The following is a 21,968-nucleotide window of genomic DNA, read 5'->3' as shown; positions in this document are numbered from 1 at the left end:
GGGAAAACTCTTCAGCCCATAATAAGAATATGGCTTGGGATGCAAATATCCTTGGGAGAGGTCACAGCAGCTGATTCACACTGAAGCATAAGGGCTTTTAGTAAATCTTTCCCTGAAAGGAAACTTTAATGGTTGGAAGGAGGACTGGGCAACAGGATGCCATAAATTTCATGGGTGGAAGGAAAATGTGCAAGATACGAAGGATGGGGTCTCAGCAGACACCTTTATCCCCAGCTCAGCCACAGGATGATGATACCCAGAACGATCTTGTTATAATCGCCTTTATGTCTGTCTCAACAACCAACTCTGTCAGCTCCATGCTAAATTAAATTTCTTAGCCCGGGGTCCCTGGGTCCATGTTGCTTGTCTGCATTTTTCAGCACCTTCTCTGTTTTTGTATGTTCCTCAAAGTGCAATGGAAGCAGCTTTTGTTTCTGATCACTAGTGATTTTCTGGGCTTCCTCCCATATGTCTGGAAGTTGGTTTGAGTGGAAATCATTTTTTCTGGAGGTCAGGATTAACCCAAGTTTGAATGAAGGAGGATATGGCTAATGGAGAAGAGGAGGGGAAAAGAGATAACCCAAGCTTAGGATTGTGACTTTGCCTTTCTGCAGAGATGGAAGTCTAGATGGGAATAAAGCTCAGAAGACCAGTTACCATGGGGAATATGGAAGCCAGGCCACTGATGCCTTGTGAGCACCCTAGATGTGAAGGGGAGCCTGGGAAAGCTTTCCCTGGACAAGCTTTCCCCGGACAAGCTTTCCCCGGACCCTTCATTTCCATTCAATTAATAGAAACTTCTGTTTTGCTCCATTTTCTATAATGAGGTTCCATTACTAAATACTAACCTTGTCATTAACATGACAACTGTGTGGACAAGAGACTTATGCATTATAATTAACTGCAATAAAAATTAAATTTTCCATAATATATGATAGGAATCCATGAGCTACATTTTCAATTTTCCCAGTTATTTAAAATACGAATCTTTAATTCTTTCACCAGCTGTAAAGTCAAACTGATAGGTTTCTCTGTTTAAATGTCCAAAATAGCTCTATAACTATCTAATAAAATTCTCTTTTCTAGGAGAACTGTCCCCTTATGGAACATCTTTGTGGGTTTTGAAACTCAGGCAAATCATAGCAACTTGCAGGATATAGAATCAATTTAAAAGGAAGAGAAGTAGAAACGACGGTATTGTTAAATGCCCAGTATATAGAAGGAACTTCCCAGTCTAGAAAAGAGAGCAAAATCTTCTTAGCTACTGTGAAATTCAAAGTTAGGATTCCCACAGTCAACATAGCTACGTTCTTGATACCCTTATATCTCAGTTACTATTTTAGAGTCAAATTCTGTTTCATGTGTCTTGTCTTTGAGTATCAGGTAATGGGATTTAAACTTTCTCTAGGGATAAATAGATTATTTAATAGATCTATATGTCTCTGATATGTGAAGAGAAGAGAGGCAGAGAATACAGCTTTCAACAAAGATGTCTCCACTTTTGTAGATGGGCAGATGGGGTGTGATGAATTTAGTTTCACCCTTGTATTTTGATATTGCAACTTTTTATGTCTGAGCAAGAGCCAAATTGAAGAAATTAGAATTTCACTCCTTCCTTAATACAACAGCTCTGGCAAAGACGTGGTATACAACTAAGTAGACCATACTTAGCTGTGGCCCTATGAAGATGAAGATACTCTCTTTTCCCTGGAGACTCACAGTCTGTTGGGGAGACAGCAGGGGGATCACAGAGGTGAAGAGTAGGTTCTACCTCTGCTGATTGGGTTGCATGCTCACTTTGCTGTGTGCCTCACGAGATATTAGTGCCTCAAGCTGCCTGGAGAGCCTCTTGTTCCCTTTCAGTCTTATCAGAGTATATGGCATAAAGTTGGGGGCACAGGAATGAATGGATGAGAGGGAGTTGTGGGTGGTCTAGTCAACTTGCATTGGATGCTTGTGTGGCTTCCAGGGAAGAGGGGTCGGGGGAAGAATGAAAGGTGAGGCAGAAAGTTAGGGAAGGACCAGATTGTCATGGGCCTCACCCAAATTGCTGGAGAGTTCAGACTTTAACGCAAGGGCAGTTGGGAGGCACTGGAGGATTTCAAGCATGGACCTGATTGGAATTGTGTTTTGTATCTCTTGTGTGTGTGTAGAGGACAGATTAGAGATGGGTATGGCTAGGGCAGTTTTTCAATCTCAGCTCTATTGACCGTTGAGCTGGATAATTCTTCGTCGGGGGCTGGCTTGTGCTTTGTAGGATGTTTAGCAGCATCCCTGGCTTCTATCGAGTAGTACCCAGCCAGTCTGGACAACCAGAAATGTCTCCAGGTATTGCCAGATGCCCTTGGGAACAAAACAGCTGCCTGAGAATTACTGTGTTGGAAGCACAGAGACCCCACAAGAGCCACTGCAATAGCCCAGAGACTAGATTAAACGAGGGTTGAGCTGAGGCAGAAGGTGGGATGGGGAGGAGGCAGTGGGCTCTAGCTAGTAAGCAGCAGAGTTGTTGACACACGTAAGATGCCTATGGATTCCTGTCCAGGTGCTGCCCTTGTCTCCAAGAACTTGAGAGGGAAAAGACCTTCATCTCTTTGGAAATGAGACTGTTCTGAGACACAGGAAGGTTCAAGTGACATGTCAACATCAGAGAGGAGATGGCAAAAATGATTTCATTTAGATATTGGAAACTTTGGAAGAGTTAGCTTCAGACACAGAGTGGAGGAGACTCAGACATCTCTGCTTACCTTTGATATCGTTATTCCTCATCTCTATACAGTGGCTCCTATTCTTGTTTGGGGGATTCGAATCACACATTTTGAAATTGGATGCATAAACAGGTGAAGGTTGGCAGTCTGAGCCCTGTTAAAAGAGTTGTCTGATTAGGAATTATTAAAAAATCAGATTGGGAGAAGAAAGAAGGACCTTAACCCTGACCCTTGGAGGCACCATCTCCTGGAGGTCATGGGAAGGTCTGGTGCCTTGTCTCGCATGGGTGCCATGGTGGTGACATCTCTGCTGCCGTCATGACTCTCAGTGGTCCCGACCACCCATTTGTCTGACAATCTCTTTCTATTCTTCCTGGAACTTCAAGATTCTCAGAGACAGCTGGGGAGAGCATGATTGCCCAGATGAGCTCAGGGGCATTCTGGGAGAGAACGCGTAACCCCGTTCACCCAAACGACAGCTGGAGGATTATCTCTGAGGTTGGCTGTGTCTGTAGAGAAAAAACAAAATCAGTTCCTAGGCACCACTAAGCAATGAGAAAGTTTTCAGTGTTACCCCAGAGTTGCTCAGCTACAGGAGCTGAGTAGGTTAGTGCTGGGGAAAGCTTTAGATGAGAATAGCAAACCATTTGAAAAGTGCCACTTAGAGTTTATGAAAATTTCTGGAGAAGAAAAACTTGAGAGTGGGAATTGTTCTGGGTGAAAATGACATTTTCAGGAGTGATTAATCTGAATAAATTCACATGCACAATGGAGTAGGGTTCCCACAGTGCATACAGCAAAATGCTTGCATGTTTTATTAGTAGAGTGTATTTTTCGTTAAGGAAAAAAGATTATGGTAGAGAAGGGGAATGGAATGAACCACGTGAGACTTGGTAGCTGGCAATTTCCAACGCCCAGTAAAGGTCACTCTTGTCCACCAGAGTGATGGTACGAGCTGGCATGATTAAACAGGCAGGAAACCATGCTTTCTTCTCCTTGGTAGACATAACTAAATAAGAGTTGAAAATGTTTGACACCCTCCTTCTGGCAAAACAAAAGCACAATGGAGACAACAAAATTTCCATAAAGGAATGTCTTGGGGTTGGCAGTGTGATTGGTGTGAGGGTGGCTTAAAGCTGCATTTGCATACGATTGAGAAAATGTCTATATCAATGAATAGATGGGAATTAAGAAGGGCAGTAAAACTAACTCTCGCGAGCCACACTTTCGCACTGTCCCTGTAAGTGTGTATGTGTGTGTTTGTGTGCGTAGATGTGTACGCGAGTGCATGTGTGTGTCATGGATGTGGCTCTGTGTGGGGTGGGTAGGGGGCAGTGGGGGTGTTTTAAGGGTCATTTACAGTGTCTGGCTCTAACCATAGGTGACTTAAGTTGGTGTCATTGAAATTCTAGAAAGTCTGTATGTGAACCTGTGAAGGCATTTTGAGCATATAAAAAGCATATAGTTCTCATCCATCAAGCATGCCATACTTGTGACCCCACCCTGCTCCACCCTAACACTTAACAGGTGACCCGTGGGGCCAACTGTGGTCTCCATGAGCAGGTTTTTCTGTACCATACCAGGCAGAGCCTTTCATACCCTACACAGTTGTTCCAATCCCATCACTGTTGGAATCTCTAACAGCCCACAGCTGCCATGGTTACACTGACTCCAGTGAGTCTGGTCTCCTCCCTGGTTATCTGATATGAAAATTTTTCTCCCTCTTTTCTTCCCTTATAGAGTTCCATGGCCAGGGCTCAAACAGATTTACCCTCTTCTCAGGGTGTCAGAGTCTCTCTTCCATGCCATTTCCCCCCACGTGCCAAGTAATTTCTTCCTTTTGGCTTAGGGTATGACAGGATATGCGTTGGGAGTGACGCACTGGTCTTTTTGAAATTTCTTTTATGTTATGTTTCATCAAACAGTAGGAGCTGTTTCTAAATCCTGTGGGACCACCTTTCCCCTGTGGTTACTGCTACCTGGTGACAGCAGACCGTTAGCACCAGCTCTAATTACTTTTGTCCCTGACATTGGGTTTGGGGTGGCTATTTGTTTGTATTTTCTCATTATAAAACTAATTTATCATCGTCTAGAAAATCTAGAAAGAATAAAAAAGCATAAACAAGGAGAAAAAGACCACCTTCCAGATTGTCCTACCTGCTGGAGCCAGTCGATGTTAATGTGTTAATAATTTTTGTCCCTATGTGCTTTAAGGCCATTTCCGTCATCCTGAGTGTAAAATGTTTTAAATTCCTGCTTTGTTTGCTTAATGTTGAAAACGTGAGTGCATGAAAACATATGATAAATTGAACTACAGGTCAAACCATGGATTGGAAGCATATTTAATGCGAATGTGGACAAATGGGTTAATATCCTGAATTAGAAAGAACTCACACAAAGTGCTGTTTTAAGCATCTTTTTGGCATTGCTCAGGTTTGGGCTCTCCCAAATTTTCCATTTAATGGCACCCTCAGTCTCCCATTGCTGATAGGCATACAGAATCCGAACCTGCTTCCACAGGAGCTAGGAGCCTCCGCAGAGCAGAGGCCAGCTTCTGGTTTTATTTATAACTGCAGTATCAGATTAGCAGAGCCAAAATTCAGAATTCTTTATCACATTTATTGAATTCGGGAAGTTTGGGTCGGCAGCTCCTCTAGGGCAGGAGATGCCAAGAGCAACTTAGGGAAAGAGATAAAGGCCTCCTGAGTGAGCTCTGCAAATTCATGTTTGCAAGCTCTTCAAAGCTTTCACCTTCCCCTTTGGTGCGTTTCTTTGGAGTTGGTGTCATCTTTGGAACTTTGGTTTCTGGTATTTACTGATGACTTAACGTACTTGAAAGAGAGCTTTGTAATTTGAAACATTTACACTGCTGGAAGGAAACTAAATGCCTTGTTCCTGATGCAATTTAAGTGTTTTTATCTTACAGGGATTTTGTATTTTACATCATACGATGCCAACATGTGCATCATTTCAGTTCTGTAGTTGGCTAAATCCTATAAATTGTTCATTTTAAGAAATATCGTATTCCTCAGCATAAACACAGCAGTGCTTTGGGTAGCTGCTCTGTTTCTGCATTAATGCCTTGCACCAATGGGGAAACACAAACTCTGGTCTCAGCTCATCCACCTTTGGGAGCCTCATATTCCTCGTCTCTGAGACAAGAAGATAGGACTTGAGCACCACTCAAAAGCTTTCTAGCTCTAAATTCTTCAGTTCTTTTGCTTAATGTCAAGGTCAAATTCCAGGACTATGGTTTGAGGTCTTTCACAATAAGTATGCAAACCTGGGGACAGGAATATTTTTCATAGCTTTGGGGGGTTAGAGGGAATGTTAAGGATGTTCTAGCACAAGGGCTGGCAAACTGGCCGGTGGCCCACTGCCTCTTTTCTTTTTTTCTGGCCCAAGAGCTAATGGTTACATTTTAAATGATTATATAAGTACCTACATAGTATCCTTGATTTTACCTCTTGGCCCACAAAGCCTCAAATGTACTCTCTGGGCCTTTAGAGAGAACGTTCGCTGATCCATGATGTAGCACACCCCCTCTGGATTCTACAAATGAGAAAGCTCAGAGAGAGGAGACTGTTTGCCCAAAGTCACGGAGCTGGGTGAGTGCTGGGGTTGGAATCTGGTCCTGTTTGTCATATTCCTGGCCCAGGTATCTTAGACGACATCAAATACATCTAAAACAGTTCAACTTCTTCTTGTGAAAACAGAACCATTAACTACGGAACTACATTTAGTTTTCAATGATAACAAATGAATTATCAAAAGAGACATCTTATCCTATATAAACGTGGGGAACCTCTGCGATTCAGTGAGAAGAGCTGCTGCATATTCGGGGCAGGGTTTGAGTGTTTGGCCTTCAGTCACAGCCTGCCAGGACCCTGTGACTCCTCAGAGACATCCAGCCCACCAGGAGCATCACCTTCCCTGGGCACCAGTGGTGGTGAGGCTGTGGACGCATGTGCCACACCAAACAGAATTCCTAGTAGACCCGGGTTGCAGGGCAAACAGCCTTCATGCAGGAAGGCTCTCTCCCCTGTGGGGATCATGTTCTCATTTTAAAGCTGAATTTGTTAAATAAGGAGTGGCTCACTCCGGGCCTAGTTCTAATTACTCATCGTCTGTGTTGAGAATCTTTGTCTTATTAGTGAGAACAATTCAGTTCTGAGCTTCCCAAATCACTGCTCCTACTCAGGCTGGCACTTGGCTGCCACACCTGAATATTAATAATCAATTGCTTTAAAGGAGTCAGCTGGGGTAAAAAAAAAACTATGTCAGTCAAGCGTCCCATGAAGTAATCTGGTCACGGTCCTTGAGGGTTAGGATGTGAGCCAGGCGAAGGTGTCAGCATGAGCAGCTGTGGCAGCCGGAGTGTGGTCTGTGACAGGGAAGACATTCTGCTTTGGCCCTTGGACAAGAAAACATTCCCACCACATCCCTAAGAAGCCACAGGAGAGGAAAAGTGAAGATATTGCTGAACCATTTTCATTAGAAAGCAGAGGCTATCATTTTCTGGATTCCACAGTCAGCATGGGGTCCTATTTTCTTTTTTTTTTTTTTTGCGGTACGCGGGCCTCTCACTGCTGTGGCCTCTCCCGTTGCGGAGCACAGGCTCCAGACGGACGTGCAGGCTCCGGATGGACACGCAGTCTCAGCGGCCATGGCTCACGGGCCCAGCCGCTCCGCGGCACGTGGGATCTTCCCGGACCGGGGCGCGAACCCTTGTCCCCTGCATCGGCAGGCGGACTCTCAACCACTGCGCCACCAGGGGAGCCCCGGTCCTATTTTCTACTGTTTCTGTTAGTGGGTTGGTAGTGAGTGTTAAGTAAATGTTCTTTGTGATACCCAGGCTTACATTGAGGCAGGAGCTCACAGAATCTCCCTTCCTCCCACCTCTTTTGTTAAGACCCTGTGCCAATTATGTGAAAGAAAGTGTTGGGCAGCGTAGGCTAGTTCCACTCTTTTAGGGAGGTGTCTCGGGCAGTACAGGTAGGGTTCAGAAAAGAGGCTCTGGTCAGTTGGCACAAGGCTGGATGTTGGGTGTGTCCACTGGGGTGCATGTCCAATGCCACCTGCAGCGCGGTCTAGCTTTTCTCTTGGTTTGGCTGATGGAGAATTGGAGGCCCTAGAGCCATGGCTTCCAGACCCTGGATTTATACAATGGCCCACTGGGGTGGAGGAAATAACTATTCAGACTTCTGTTGGGATTGTACTTTTATCACCTCCTCAAAAAATTTCTATTGCATAGGTTTTAAAATGGATATAATATATCAAGAGAACTGTACATGTATCCAATTTATAAATAAACACTCATTTTTTCATAAGTATGAACAAACATGTTTCCTCTCCCGTTGCGGAGCACAGGCTCCAGACGGACGTGCAGGCTCCGGATGGACACGCAGTCTCAGCGGCCATGGCTCACGGGCCCAGCCGCTCCGCGGCACGTGGGATCTTCCCGGACCGGGGCGCGAACCCTTGTCCCCTGCATCGGCAGGCGGACTCTCAACCACTGCGCCACCAGGGGAGCCCCGGTCCTATTTTCTACTGTTTCTGTTAGTGGGTTGGTAGTGAGTGTTAAGTAAATGTTCTTTGTGATACCCAGGCTTACATTGAGGCAGGAGCTCACAGAATCTCCCTTCCTCCCACCTCTTTTGTTAAGACCCTGTGCCAATTATGTGAAAGAAAGTGTTGGGCAGCGTAGGCTAGTTCCACTCTTTTAGGGAGGTGTCTCGGGCAGTACAGGTAGGGTTCAGAAAAGAGGCTCTGGTCAGTTGGCACAAGGCTGGATGTTGGGTGTGTCCACTGGGGTGCATGTCCAATGCCACCTGCAGCGCGGTCTAGCTTTTCTCTTGGTTTGGCTGATGGAGAATTGGAGGCCCTAGAGCCATGGCTTCCAGACCCTGGATTTATACAATGGCCCACTGGGGTGGAGGAAATAACTATTCAGACTTCTGTTGGGATTGTACTTTTATCACCTCCTCAAAAAATTTCTATTGCATAGGTTTTAAAATGGATATAATATATCAAGAGAACTGTACATGTATCCAATTTATAAATAAACACTCATTTTTTCATAAGTATGAACAAACATGTTTCCCCCCAAGAAAGGTTTGGATATAGCTGCTCTAGATCTTACCGATGGGTCTACCAAGAAGAAAAGGCAGGGCATGTTTTTGAAACTCTCAAATCCCTGTTCATGCCAAAACTCCAGATTCCTAAAATAGATGTGAGATCTATCTGCTCTAGTTACGGTGGTGACATGCCATTTTACATGCTTTTGGTCTTTCACGCTGGTAAACCAGGGTGAGTCATCCAAGCACAGTCTAGACCTTTGCCAAGCTATTTGGTAGGTGCTGTGTCACTCTCACTGAAGTGTTCTGTGGTGGCCCTGAGTCCCCGATTTACATGAATGCTGGACTGTCTTTTTGTTGTTGTTGTTATTGTTTCAAAAATCCTTCAAATTCTTTTTTAAAATTCATTTTATTGAAGTATAGTTGATATACAATGTTATTAATTTCTGCTGTACAGCAAGTTGATTCAGTTATACACATACATACATTCTTTTTCATATTCCTTTCCATTATGGTTTATCACAGGATATTGAGTATAGTTCCCAGTGCTATACAATAGGACCTTGTTGTTTATCCATCCTATATATAATAGTTTGCATCTGCTAATCCCAGACTCCCAGGTCATCTCTGCCTCACCCCACTCCCGCTTGGCAGCCACAAGTCTGTTCTCTATGTCTGTGAGTCTGTTTCTGTTTTGTAGATAAGTTCATTTGTGTCATAGTTTAGATTCCACATATAAGTGATATCATATGGTATTTGGTTTTCTTTGTCTGACTTACTTCACTTAGTGTATTAATCTCTAGGTCCATCCATGTTGCTGCAAATGGCATTATTTCATTCTTTTTTATGGCTGAGTAGTATGCCATTGTATATATGTACCACATCTTCTTTATCCATTCATCTGTCGGGGGACATTTAGGTGGTTTCCATGTCTTGGCAATTGTGAATAGTGCTGCTATGAACACACGGGTGCATGCATCTTTTCAAATTATAGTTTTGTCCAGATGTATGCCCAGGAGTGAGTTGGACTCTACTTTCTGAGTGTACACGGGACACAACCTTAGTGGGGATCCTCTGGTGGTGGAAAGAGCATTGGATAGAGACTGAGAGGGCTGGGGTTCATTCATTCACTTGATAAACAGTTACTTCTTCTCTGGTACGTGCTGGACACTGGCAGTACCTGGATCTTATTTCCTTTTACAAAACAAGGTGAGATGGTTTCTAAGTTTCCTCCACACTCTGACTGTCCTTTAGTAATTCTTTCCCATGTTCCTGCTGTTCTTAATTACGTGCTTTTGGATCACTCATCATTACCTCCAAAAACAAAAGGTATAAACATCTCCTTTTTAAATGTGGTTAATGAAACAGTAAGCATGTGGCACAATGATCTATAAAAGCAGGGTTACATTTTTTCCTTTATTTTTTGTAAGTTGCAAACTTCCAGCATAAAATTGAAAATTAATAGCAACTAGCTTAAAAGGGAATATAAAATGAACACTTCCTCACTTAAAAGAGCCCTCACCTCCTTTAATGTCTCCTCTTAGAAGAGAAGTCCGATTTGGGAGCTTTTTAGTTCCCCCAGTCTACACTTCAGCATAAAAAAAAATGTGAAAATGGGTAGATGGTCTGGCTGAAAGAGAAATAAATAGGGTTTTCAGGATGACCCACGTGATAATCTGAACACAGACTGGATTTTGCCATTAAAGGAAGGAGTATCCATACTGGAAAAAAGAGAGCAGCCCGTGTGATGTATGGCTTGTCAGTCTCTGCCTGAGCCCCTCTGCAGCTGCACCATTTGGCCCCTAAATAGAGGCTTGGCCCCACCCCCGACTCCAGGGCCAATCCTACCTTTGCTCTGGGAGGGAATGAATAAGCCGAAGCCCAGCCTCTTGGCTCAGGCTGTGAGTCCTGCTCTCTTTATTGCTCTGCCCGGTCTTCTCCTGGTCCACATGCCAGCCTTGCTCCCTTCCTGAGTCTCTGCCCTGGTGGTGCCCCTGGTACTCTACTCCTCCAGGACCTTGAAGGCCCCTCTCCCTGGGGCTAGGCCATACTCTGCTGGTTGACAGCCTGCATGGTGTTCCCTTCCTGTCTTGTGTTTCTCAGGACCATGTTCTGTTCCTTCTCAGAGCAGACTCTTTCCCAGCACTGGCCCCATCTTGAGTAGAGGGGTCTGATCTTAAATGCCCATCTTCTCCGGTTAAACTTCTCTCACTGCCCAGTGGTGTCATGAAATACAAAATTGTCAAATCCATCAGCAAAATCCTTTTCACTTTAACCTTTCAAATATACCCCAGAATCATTGCCACTGCACCACTCCAGCTGCAGCCACTCTTGTCTCCCTCAAGAGATAACAGTATCTCTGCTTCTACACTGCCCACCTCCCCCAACCCCTGTTTTCCACACAGCAGCCAGGGTGATCTTTTATAAGTGGAACTTGGATCTAGTTAGGTTCAAATCTAAGCTCCTCACTCTGGCCTATGAGGCCCTGCGAGCTTGACCCCCACCCACCCTTAGACCATTTCCTACTGCTTTCCTCTTGAATCTCTGTGTTGCTACCACATTGGTCTTCTCACCTTGTTGCCACCACAGGGTCTTTGCACAGCTGATTTATCTACCTAGAAGGGCCTTTCCTCTGATCTGTGCATGACTGGCTGTTTCTTTTTTTTCCTTTCTTTTTTTTTTTTTAACATCTTTATTGGGGTATAATTGCTTTTGGCTGTTTCTTTAAGTCTTAGCTCAAATTTCAGCTCCCTGGAAACCCTGAGTACCCAATTCTGAGTAATTCTCCAAACCTAGCCATTTGTTCTCTCTTGTGACACCACCCTGTTTGATTTTTGTCAGAGTGTCCACGACAGCAAAAACTTTGCCTGCCCCACCCCGACATTGTCCCTACCACTTAGAGATGTTCTGACACACAGTAGGAGCTAAATTAATGCTTGTCAAATTAGTGAACAAATGAATGAATGAGTTCTAAATGCAGCCAGGACAGCCTTTGTTTATGTAAAAGAAAGCATATAAGGAGAATATTCTCCTAGGATTAGGGTTTGCCAGAAGCCAAACTTGTTCTGTTTTATTTTGTTTTTGTTTTTAATCTGAAATCAAAAGCTATAATATACATAGTCATTGTAGAAAATTTGGAAAATACAGAAACCACAAATCCAGAATTTTAAAAGCACCTGCAATCCCCTGTGTTCAAACTGTGGTATGAATGTGTATAATCCATTCTATATATTTTTAACAAATATTGGACTACACTAGAGATACTATTTTTTTTTTTTTTTTTTTTTTTTTGTGGTATGCGGGCCTCCCTCTGCTGTGGCGTCTCCTGTTGCGGAGCACAGGCTCCGGACACACAGGCTCAGCGGCCATGGCTCACGGGCCCAGCCGCTCCGCGGCATGTGGGATCTTCCCGCAAATATTGGACTACACTAGAGATACTATTTTTTTTTTTTTTTTTTTTGTGGTATGCGGGCCTCCCTCTGCTGTGGCCTCTCCTGTTGCGGAGCACAGGCTCCGGACGCGCAGGCCCAGCGGCCATGGCTCACAGGCCCAGCCGCTCCGCGGCACGTGGGATCCTCCCAGACCGGGGTACGAACCCGGTTCCCCTGCATCGGCAGGCGGACGCGCAACCACTGCGCCACCAGGGAAGCCCTAGAGATACTATTTTGTGATCTGCTTTTTCACTTATTAATATAACATGAACATTTGTCTATGCATTAAATATTCCTCCACTATTTTAATTTTAACGGACATACATTATTCGATCACATAAATAGACAAAAATACCTTTCACCCTCTCCATCTCCTACCTAAATTATATATATATATGAATGTCTCTTATGTAGCTACAGAACTGAGTATAACCGTTTTTTAAAATCTTTGATAATTTGAAAGGCAAAACTTAGAGTGGTTGGACATTTTTCTTGCATTTCTTGCCATTTGTGTTTCTCTTTTGAGCATACAAGTAGAATGTGAGAGAGAGAGGCCCTTGGCTGGTGTGCTGGGTGAAGGATTGGGTCCTGCTGCCTCTAGTTTCTTGGTTACCTAGCAGCAACACAAGGAGCCCATAGTTCCAGAAGAGCCTGTTTTTTTCAACAGGGAGACACAGATGCCTGTTTCTTAATACCATCTGCAGAGCTGTTGGGAAATATGGAAAAAAATTGGAGCTCCATTTATTGATGCAGCCCAATTCAATTTCCTTTACTCAGAGAAAAATGGTTCATCTGTAATGGCGACTTGTGCCTGGAGGGAGTGAAATAATACAGCAGAAGTGATGAGAAAAACAAATTCATTCTGTACAGAGACAAAGGAAATAGATTCTTGGTTGAGAGTTCTAAACAGACGAAAGGAGGCTGTTCTAACTGGAGCCAGTAAGGACAGCATTGTCACACATTATTCTTACAGGAAAACCTCTGGGCACTGACATCTGACAACACTGCACTGTGAATAGACTACCTTGATATATCTAAGTTATGGAATATCAGGCAAATTTCAAGTCCTAGGTGTGACCAGGATAGAGGAAGAACTCTTTGTTTATATGGAAGGAATAATCTGAATTTTAGGTCATCTTAGTCGGAGAGAGATGGCTTAAATTCTTCTCCAAGGAAATTCCTCATGCATGTTTTTGAAGAATGCAATATAGTTGTGAAATTCCTGGTCTCTGTCCAACATCTGTGGGAGATTTTCACCTGGTTTCATGTATGGACAGCTGTGGAAGGTTTCCCTTCATGTTACCATCACCCCTATAGAGGGGTATCTATAGGTTTTCAGGCCCTATCTTTATTCACAGGGTTTTAAGAGCACCATGCGCCAGTGAATAAGAGTGTCTCCTATGGTAGATAAATCAGAGAGGGAATGGACAGTTCTGCACCTGCACAGTCTATGGGTGGCTTGTTGGGTGATGACTCCCATAAGGCTCCTTGGTGCTGTCAATGGATGGTACCTGATCCTTGGAGACTGGAGTCTCTTATTTTACACTCTCCTCTACTTGTAACCCCTTCAGTTTTCCTTTTACTCAGAACTCTGTTGTGCAGTCTGCAGGTTGAGGAGGTCTTTCTGTCTTGGAGAATGGTTTGTGAGATTAATGGCTAAGTATTTGTGGTCGTTGTTTAATTGTTGGGTAGGTTAGGTTTGCTCTCTGGGCTGAGGATCAAGAAAAGGCTTCCAGGACTTTTGTGAGCATGGGTGAATTAGTCAATTAACATTTTTTTAAAATTTATTTTTGGCTGTGTTGGGTCTTTGTTTCTGTGCGAGGGCTTTCTCTAGTTGCTGCAAGCGGGGGCCACTCTTCATCGCGTTGCGCAGGCCTCTCACTATCGCGGCCTCTCTTGTTGCGGAGCACAGGCTCCGGACGCGCAGGCTCAGCGGCCATGGCTCACGGGCCCAGCCACTCCGAGCCCCGAAAGGTGTTCATGGCTCCTCACAATCTGGTCCACGCTCACCTCTCCAGCCTTATTTCCCTCCTTTGGTCCTGCTCAACCTCTCATCATTCTGTGAATGCAGCTCCCCCCGCGCTGCGCCAGTACCCCAGGCCCACGTGGGCTCCTCTCTGCTGGTTCCTTTACTGGGGCTGCTCTTCCAACTTCCCTCTGCTCCATCTGCTATAGATCCATACTGTTTTGTCAAGTGGCTCTTCCTCTATGAAATGTCCCTGGCTTAAAGACAGAACTAATAGCTCTCTTTGCTTTCATTCTTGCATTGATTCTTCTTTTTAGCTTTATTGAGATATAATTACATATAACATTGTGTAAGTTTAAGATGTACAATGTGTTGATTTGATACATTTATATGGTGCAAAATGATTACCACCATAGAGTTAGCTAACACTTCCATCCCATCACATAATTATCATTTCTTTCTTATGGTGAGAACGTAAGATCTACTCTCTTAGCAACATATAAGCATATAATACTGTGTATTAGCTACAGTCACCATGCTGTACATTGGACCCCCAGATGTTGTTAATCTAATAACTGGAAGTTTGTACCCTTTGACAAATATCTCTACCAACACCCTACCCCGCCAGCCCCTGGTAACCACCACTCTGCTGTCCGTTTCCCTGGAGGCACCATTTACATTTGATTCTTAAAACTCCTCTGTCTAACCATTAGTTTACATGTCTGGTCTAACTGGGTGCCCCTTCCTGCACAGCGCCTGGTATCTGTTCATTAACGGGTGGATGGTTGAATGGAAGGTGAGCCATTCTAGACAACTTTTCTGTTCCTGACCCTAAGCCCTAAGATTAAATATAAGCCATACTATGGAATAAAACAGAAAAAAATTCAGAGTTCTCACCTGTTTCCACTGAGAACTCATAAGTGCAATGTGTATTTGTAATACATTAGGCTTTTTATATCATTTAAAAATAGCTAGTGAGGTTTTTTTTATATTCTTTGCTCTAACTTTATTTTTTAAGTATTTAAACATTTCACTGTTGGAACAGAGTATGCTCATTTTAAACATTTTGGAAGAAATCTTGTAGTCAATTTTGGGGGGCAGGGGCTAAATCCATTCTTTGGAAGATAGAGGCACTGGCCCAGCAACACCTTTATCTTAAGTCACAAACATGTTTTTTAACTTTTGTTTCTTACCCAAAGCTGACTGCTTGGAATGATATGCTCTTTCTTGTTTGGAAATAAGATGGAGTGTCAGGAAAATATGAGGAAGTGTGGGAGGTTCTTAGGCTGTCAGCAGGCCTCTTGATTCTCAGTCTCTGGCGGGTCCTTTCATGGCTTTTTCTGCTTGGCAGAAGAGATTTGGAAATAGAGACTGAGAGGCCCATTTCATTGCAGCTAGAGCATCTCATGCTACTTCTAAGGCTTTTGTAGAGTTAGACTTGTCCTGCCCCTCACCCCACTGTGGGTTTCCTTTCTCTTTGATTTGATTGATAGAATCTGGATTACCAGGAAACGAAAAGAAAAAAAAAATCCTAAAAGACAAAGCATTAAGCAAATTCACTTGTGAGAAGTTACTTAATACCTTTTCTCCTAAAGCTCTAGAGAAGTTTCCAGCATTATACTCTGAGACCTAATTGGGAAGGTTATTTAAGCAAATGTCATTCTTCATCTTTAGATTTTCCATTAAGTGTATGGAATCTATCTCTATTTGTTAAGATTCTGTGGCCATGAGAAATTATCACTAAGCTTTTGTTCTAAATTTATGAGCTAAAAATTCCAAGAAAATCCCTACTGGATATGTTTGAAAGAAGCTCTCTGACAGTTTGAAGTGAGTGAAGTGAACAAATGTGTGTTTTTTAAAACTTGCTTTGTATCTAGATGCTCTGAGATGAATGTGTCAGAGGGTGCGAGGGCAGATGCGTCAGACTCCAGTGAGGTGGCTGAGACTGGGAAGTGGGTGAGGAAGGAGAATTAGGAGGTGGAATTGACAGGTGGGTGATTGTCTAGATAAAGGATGAGGGAGAAGGAAGGTTCAGTGATGCTGTGTGTTTGGGGGAAGGTATGATGTTCCTGGAAGGCACTCCTTTATTTTCATAGGACATGGCTCCTAATCTTTAAGCCTGTTTCCTTATCTGTAAAATTTAGAGATAATAACCCTAGTTAATACAGTAGTCATAAGTATTAATTGACCCATAGCAACAGGAGATATATATATATATATATATATATATATATATTTTAAACTATGAAAAAGACAAAGGTACTCTCAAAAATAAGATCAGCATTCCTGAGAGAATGTATATGAAGGGCTTAGAGCAAAGCCTGGTGCATATCAAGCCCTCGGTAAGGGTGACCTATCATTACTCTAAAGCAAAAGTAATGAAGACTCTGATTCAGATGCCAGAAAGAAAGCCCCCAAACAGACTTCCATATGCCAGGTAAGCATTCAGTATATGATAAGGTATCCTTGCATAACTGGGATCCTTCTCTCTCCTCTTAAGATGTAGGGTAAACTGTCACCCTAAGATGGTCTTTCCCCAACAGCTCCATCTGAAGCTTCACCCCCCAAATCACTCCTGCCAAGTTATTGATGATGCTAACATCGCAACAGGAGATATATATATATATATATATATATATATATATTTTAAACTATGAAAAAGACAAAGGTACTCTCAAAAATAAGATCAGCATTCCTGAGAGAATGTATATGAAGGGCTTAGAGCAAAGCCTGGTGCATATCAAGCCCTCAGTAAGGGTGACCTATCATTACTCTAAAGCAAAAGTAATGAAGACTCTGATTCAGATGCCAGAAAGAAAGCCCCCAAACAGACTTCCATATGCCAGGTAAGCATTCAGTATATGATAAGGTATCCTTGCATAAGTGGGATCCTTCTCTATCCTCTTAAGATGTAGGGTAAACTGTCACCCTAAGATGGTCTTTCCCCAACGGCTCCATCTGAAGCTTCACCCCCCAAATCACTCCTGCCAAGTTATTGATGATGCTAACATCTATATGAAGGGCTTAGAGCAAAGCCTGGTGCATATCAAGCCCTCAGTAAGGGTGACCTATCATTACTCTAAAGCAAAAGTAATGAAGACTCTGATTCAGATGCCAGAAAGAAAGCCCCCAAACAGACTTCCATATGCCAGGTAAGCATTCAGTATATGATAAGGTATCCTTGCATAAGTGGGATCCTTCTCTATCCTCTTAAGATGTAGGGTAAACTGTCACCCTAAGATGGTCTTTCCCCAACAGCTCCATCTGAAGCTTCACCCCCCAAATCACTCCTGCCAAGTTATTGATGATGCTAACATCCTTTTATTCCCTTCATAGCACTCATGCTGTCTTGTCTATTTGTTGGTTTACCTGTTACACAACTATATCGCCCTCCAGGATGGGGCCGAGACCGTGATCAGGCTCGCACTCAGTGTGCTTAGCACACTGAAGGTGCTCCGGGAGTATCTGTTGGATGAATGAATGGCTAGCCAACCAGTTTGTGAACTGGCTCACCTGGATGCAGGCTTGTCTGTCCTTAGGGAGCATCTTCTAAAGCAGCCTTTCATGGACACTCTGTCAGAGAAGGAAGGAGGTGGAGAGCAGGCAAACTGAGGCTTGCTCAGATCTTGGTAAATAGCACTCAGAAAGTCAGACCCTGAAGAAAAAATTCAGTTTTAAAATTTTTAGCTCAAAACATCACACAGAATGATATATAGCACAACACATTGGTATTTTAGGCTTTGAGGTTAAAATTTCATACTCAATTATGGCTTCTCTAGACCTCACCAGCTTGCAGATATTTTAACTATATTTGCAACCTTTTTGAACTTAAAGCTCCTGCACATCTGGTAGGAAATAGAGCAAATTTCAGTAGCAGTTTTCTCTGGGCTGTCGCTTTTGAGGTACTGTTGGGATCTCCACCCATATCCTAACTTCTGGTAGTTCTCCACTTTCCTGCACTGTGCAGATAGTGCTTTTTTTAAATAATAATAATGACAACCACCTAAGATTTTATGTCAGAGATATTGACACTGGAAGGTTGGGGGGAAAAGTGAGGGACAGGACACAGGGAGGCAGGAAGGGAGAGCAGGGCAGTGTCTCATGGAGCATTCTGTCTGTATTTTCTGCCCATCTAGAAATCATCACCAGTGGCCCGAGCGGACGGAGAGAGGGCCCTGTGACACTCTGCCCGCCTTCCCACCTCTCTGTCTCTCTCTCTGTCTCTGACTCTCTCTCATTGTCTGTCTCGGCGCGCATAAGCTGCCTGTTTAGAGATAACCACAGTTATCAGTGTATGGGATGGTCAGGGCAACAGATGGATGAGCCCTTATGGTAGAATCCTCTACAGCCATGAAGTTCCTGTGAAGAGCATTCTCCTTCCCCACAATGATGTTGAGGAGAGCCCAGCTGTGCTGTTTAATTTCTATTCTATTCTGTCTGCAACTGTAATTCTCCAGAAGGGTATATTGGCCTCTTTCCCACCACTGCATGGTGATGCCTGGCCCCGCCGAGCAGTGCTCTCATTTTACAGGCAGGAAGCACTCAGTGAATGCTTCATCTAATAAGGGGGATAATAAAAGGAAGAGCATTTGATATGCCAAAGCACCTTATACATTTTCAGAGTTTTCTTCACGTGAGTTATCATAATTTGAGCCTCATGACCATTTCCTCGACATGGATAGAACAGATAATGTTGCCTCACTTCACGAAGGAGGAAATTGAATTATGCAGATGATTGACTACCTGACCGAACAGCCCTGTCACTTAGTGGTGCTGGGAACTGCTTCCATTTCTCCTTATTATACACCCAAGAATATACCCATTGTATCACAGATATAGTATTAAAATGTTTTATATCATTATTGTATTTTATTATATGATAAATATAATATGTGATAGTGCCCAAGATTCTTAATAATTGGTACTTAATGTCTAAATGTATTACAAAGAACATTTAACGTATGTAATAACTTTTTATTCTCTTTCTAATTGGAGTTAGCAGTTAGCTAAAATTTCAGTGAATCTCCATAACTCTTTTAACTAATGGCCAAATCCACTACACCTGTGAAATCTGTGCGTTTTCAAAACAGCTACTAAGGTACATCATATTTATTGTTCCTGCTACATATCAGGCACTCAGTTACATAAATGCCAACATCCGTACTGTTCTACAGGCAGAAAACTACAGTTCACCAAGCTTATGTAGCTTTCCCAAGGTTACAGGGCTGGTCGGGTAAACTTAACAACCTGCAATGCTGCTTCCCTACTATTTGGGGAGAAGTAACTAGAAATGTTAGAGACAGATGGTTGATAGAAGGAAGAAAATGCAGATGATTTAAAATACTCACTGTCTTCCCCTTGAGTAAAGGAAAGGAATGAGCATGTGTTAAAAAAAAAAAAAAATCACTCATTTTTCTTGAGTAATCTGTGCCGGGCCCTGATCTGAGCATGCCGCGTGCATTACCTATTAATCCTCACAACGGCTCTGGGAGGTAGGTCCTGCCTTTGCTATGCTCATTTTACAGGCATGGAAACTGAGGTCAGAGATAAACGGTACAGCTGATATTAGAACCCAGAGCTTGTGCTTTAAACTTCGCTTTCTGTTACTCCTTAGTAAGTTCTGGTCCATCAACCAGGAACCAGCACTATGCAAGGCAGTTGATATACATGATCTCATTTCCTTGTCCTAACATCCACAGGAGAAGTATTGTCTCCATTTTCAAATGCACCAGGGTTCCAAGTCGTCCAGTAGCTCCCAGTCACCCACAAAGCAGAGACAAGCTTGTTCCCTTGCCTCAGATCTGTGTCAGGAAGTTTGTCACAAAAGTAGACATGAAATCCAGGCTCGTGAACTGCTCTTACCGTTGAACTCCCTTCCTCTGCTGTGGCTTCTGCCTGATTTATCAGTGTTTCTGGCATCTCACTGTGGAAAATCGATTCCCCTCTTCACACGTATCCGGCTGCTTTCTTTAGCCTCTTGTCACGCCCAGACATGCATTCCTGATTCTTCAAACAAACAGACAAATCTAAATAGGAAGGATATTCAAGGGCACCCAAATGTTGTGCTGTTGATATCAGTCTGTGAGCACAGTGCCTCAAACGAAAACAAGCCTCCTGTGCAGTTCCTCCCAGAATCCTTGGGTTGGCTCCGCATCCCTGCCTTCCTTTGCTTCTTCCTCTTGAAATGTAGCCACACCTTTGGGTAGAGTAGGGCAAGGTAGAGAGAAATAGCTGGGACAATATGGGATGCTGGTCCTTCTAGGTTCCCTCTCTCTAAATAAAAGTTGAAAGTCCCCAGAAGAAAGAGTCTACTTAAGATCTCTGAAAAGTAGCACAAAGAGTGGGAACAAGCTTAAAAAAGGGAAAAATTTTACATGCACGAAATGCAAAATATTATGACTAGTAGTTAATGAAAGGAAAGGAGACACTTCAAAACTATAGTGAGATTTGAAGCTTGAGAATTAATGGAGAATAACTCTCCTGGTGGAAAAGAACAGAAATAAAGTATGGTGGTGGTTTATTCTCTTTCTAATTGGAGTTAGCAGTTAGCTAAAATTTCAGTGAATCTCCATAACTCTTTTAACTAATGGCCAAATCCACTACACCTGTGAAATCTGTGCGTTTTCAAAACAGCTACTAAGGTACATCATATTTATTGTTCCTGCTACATATCAGGCACTCAGTTACATAAATGCCAACATCCGTACTGTTCTACAGGCAGAAAACTACAGTTCACCAAGCTTATGTAGCTTTCCCAAGGTTACAGGGCTGGTCGGGTAAACTTAACAACCTGCAATGCTGCTTCCCTACTATTTGGGGAGAAGTAACTAGAAATGTTAGAGACAGATGGTTGATAGAAGGAAGAAAATGCAGATGATTTAAAATACTCACTGTCTTCCCCTTGAGTAAAGGAAAGGAATGAGCATGTGTTAAAAAAAAAAAAAAATCACTCATTTTTCTTGAGTAATCTGTGCCGGCCCCTGATCTGAGCATGCAGGAAGAGCATGTGTTTAAAAAAAAAAAAAAAATCACTCATTTTTCTTGAGTAATCTGTGCCGGCCCCTGATCTGAGCATGCCGCGTGCATTACCTATTAATCCTCACAACGGCTCTGGGAGGTAGGTCCTGCCTTTGCTATGCTCATTTTACAGGCATGGAAACTGAGGTCAGAGATAAACGGTACAGCTGATATTAGAACCCAGAGCTTGTGCTTTAAACTTCGCTTTCTGTTACTCCTTAGTAAGTTCTGGTCCATCAACCAGGAACCAGCACTATGCAAGGCAGTTGATATACATGATCTCATTTCCTTGTCCTAACATCCACAGGAGAAGTATTGTCTCCATTTTCAAATGCACCAGGGTTCCAAGTCGTCCAGTAGCTCCCAGTCACCCACAAAGCAGAGACAAGCTTGTTCCCTTGCCTCAGATCTGTGTCAGGAAGTTTGTCACAAAAGTAGACATGAAATCCAGGCTCGTGAACTGCTCTTACCGTTGAACTCCCTTCCTCTGCTGTGGCTTCTGCCTGATTTATCAGTGTTTCTGGCATCTCACCGTGGAAAATCGATTCCCCTCTTCACACGTATCCGGCTGCTTTCTTTAGCCTCTTGTCACGCCCAGACATGCATTCCTGATTCTTCAAACAAACAGACAAATCTAAATAGGAAGGATATTCAAGGGCACCCAAATGTTGTGCTGTTGATATCAGTCTGTGAGCACAGTGCCTCAAACGAAAACAAGCCTCCTGTGCAGTTCCTCCCAGAATCCTTGGGTTGGCTCCACATCCCTGCCTTC

At 43.3% G+C, this 21,968-nt stretch overlaps 1 long non-coding RNA gene across 1 annotated transcript; it reads right to left on the bottom strand.

The window, feature by feature from the left end:
* Nucleotides 1–12,229: 12,229 nt before the first annotated feature.
* LOC129392423 (uncharacterized) lies at nt 12,230–20,232 on the bottom strand. Its single transcript, XR_008618261.1, has 4 exons — nt 20,042–20,232; nt 17,693–17,834; nt 15,373–15,519; nt 12,230–13,075 (listed from the first exon to the last, which is right to left on the bottom strand). It is a non-coding gene; the product is annotated as an uncharacterized lncRNA (long non-coding RNA).
* Between the last annotated feature and the right edge of the window lie 1,736 nt (nt 20,233–21,968).

Source organism: Physeter macrocephalus, chromosome 9 (genome assembly GCF_002837175.3).
Source record: "Physeter macrocephalus isolate SW-GA chromosome 9, ASM283717v5, whole genome shotgun sequence".
Lineage (NCBI taxonomy): Eukaryota > Metazoa > Chordata > Mammalia > Artiodactyla > Physeteridae > Physeter > Physeter macrocephalus.
The sequence above is the reverse complement of the archived record's forward strand: the minus strand, read 5'-3'. Positions and strand labels throughout refer to the sequence as shown.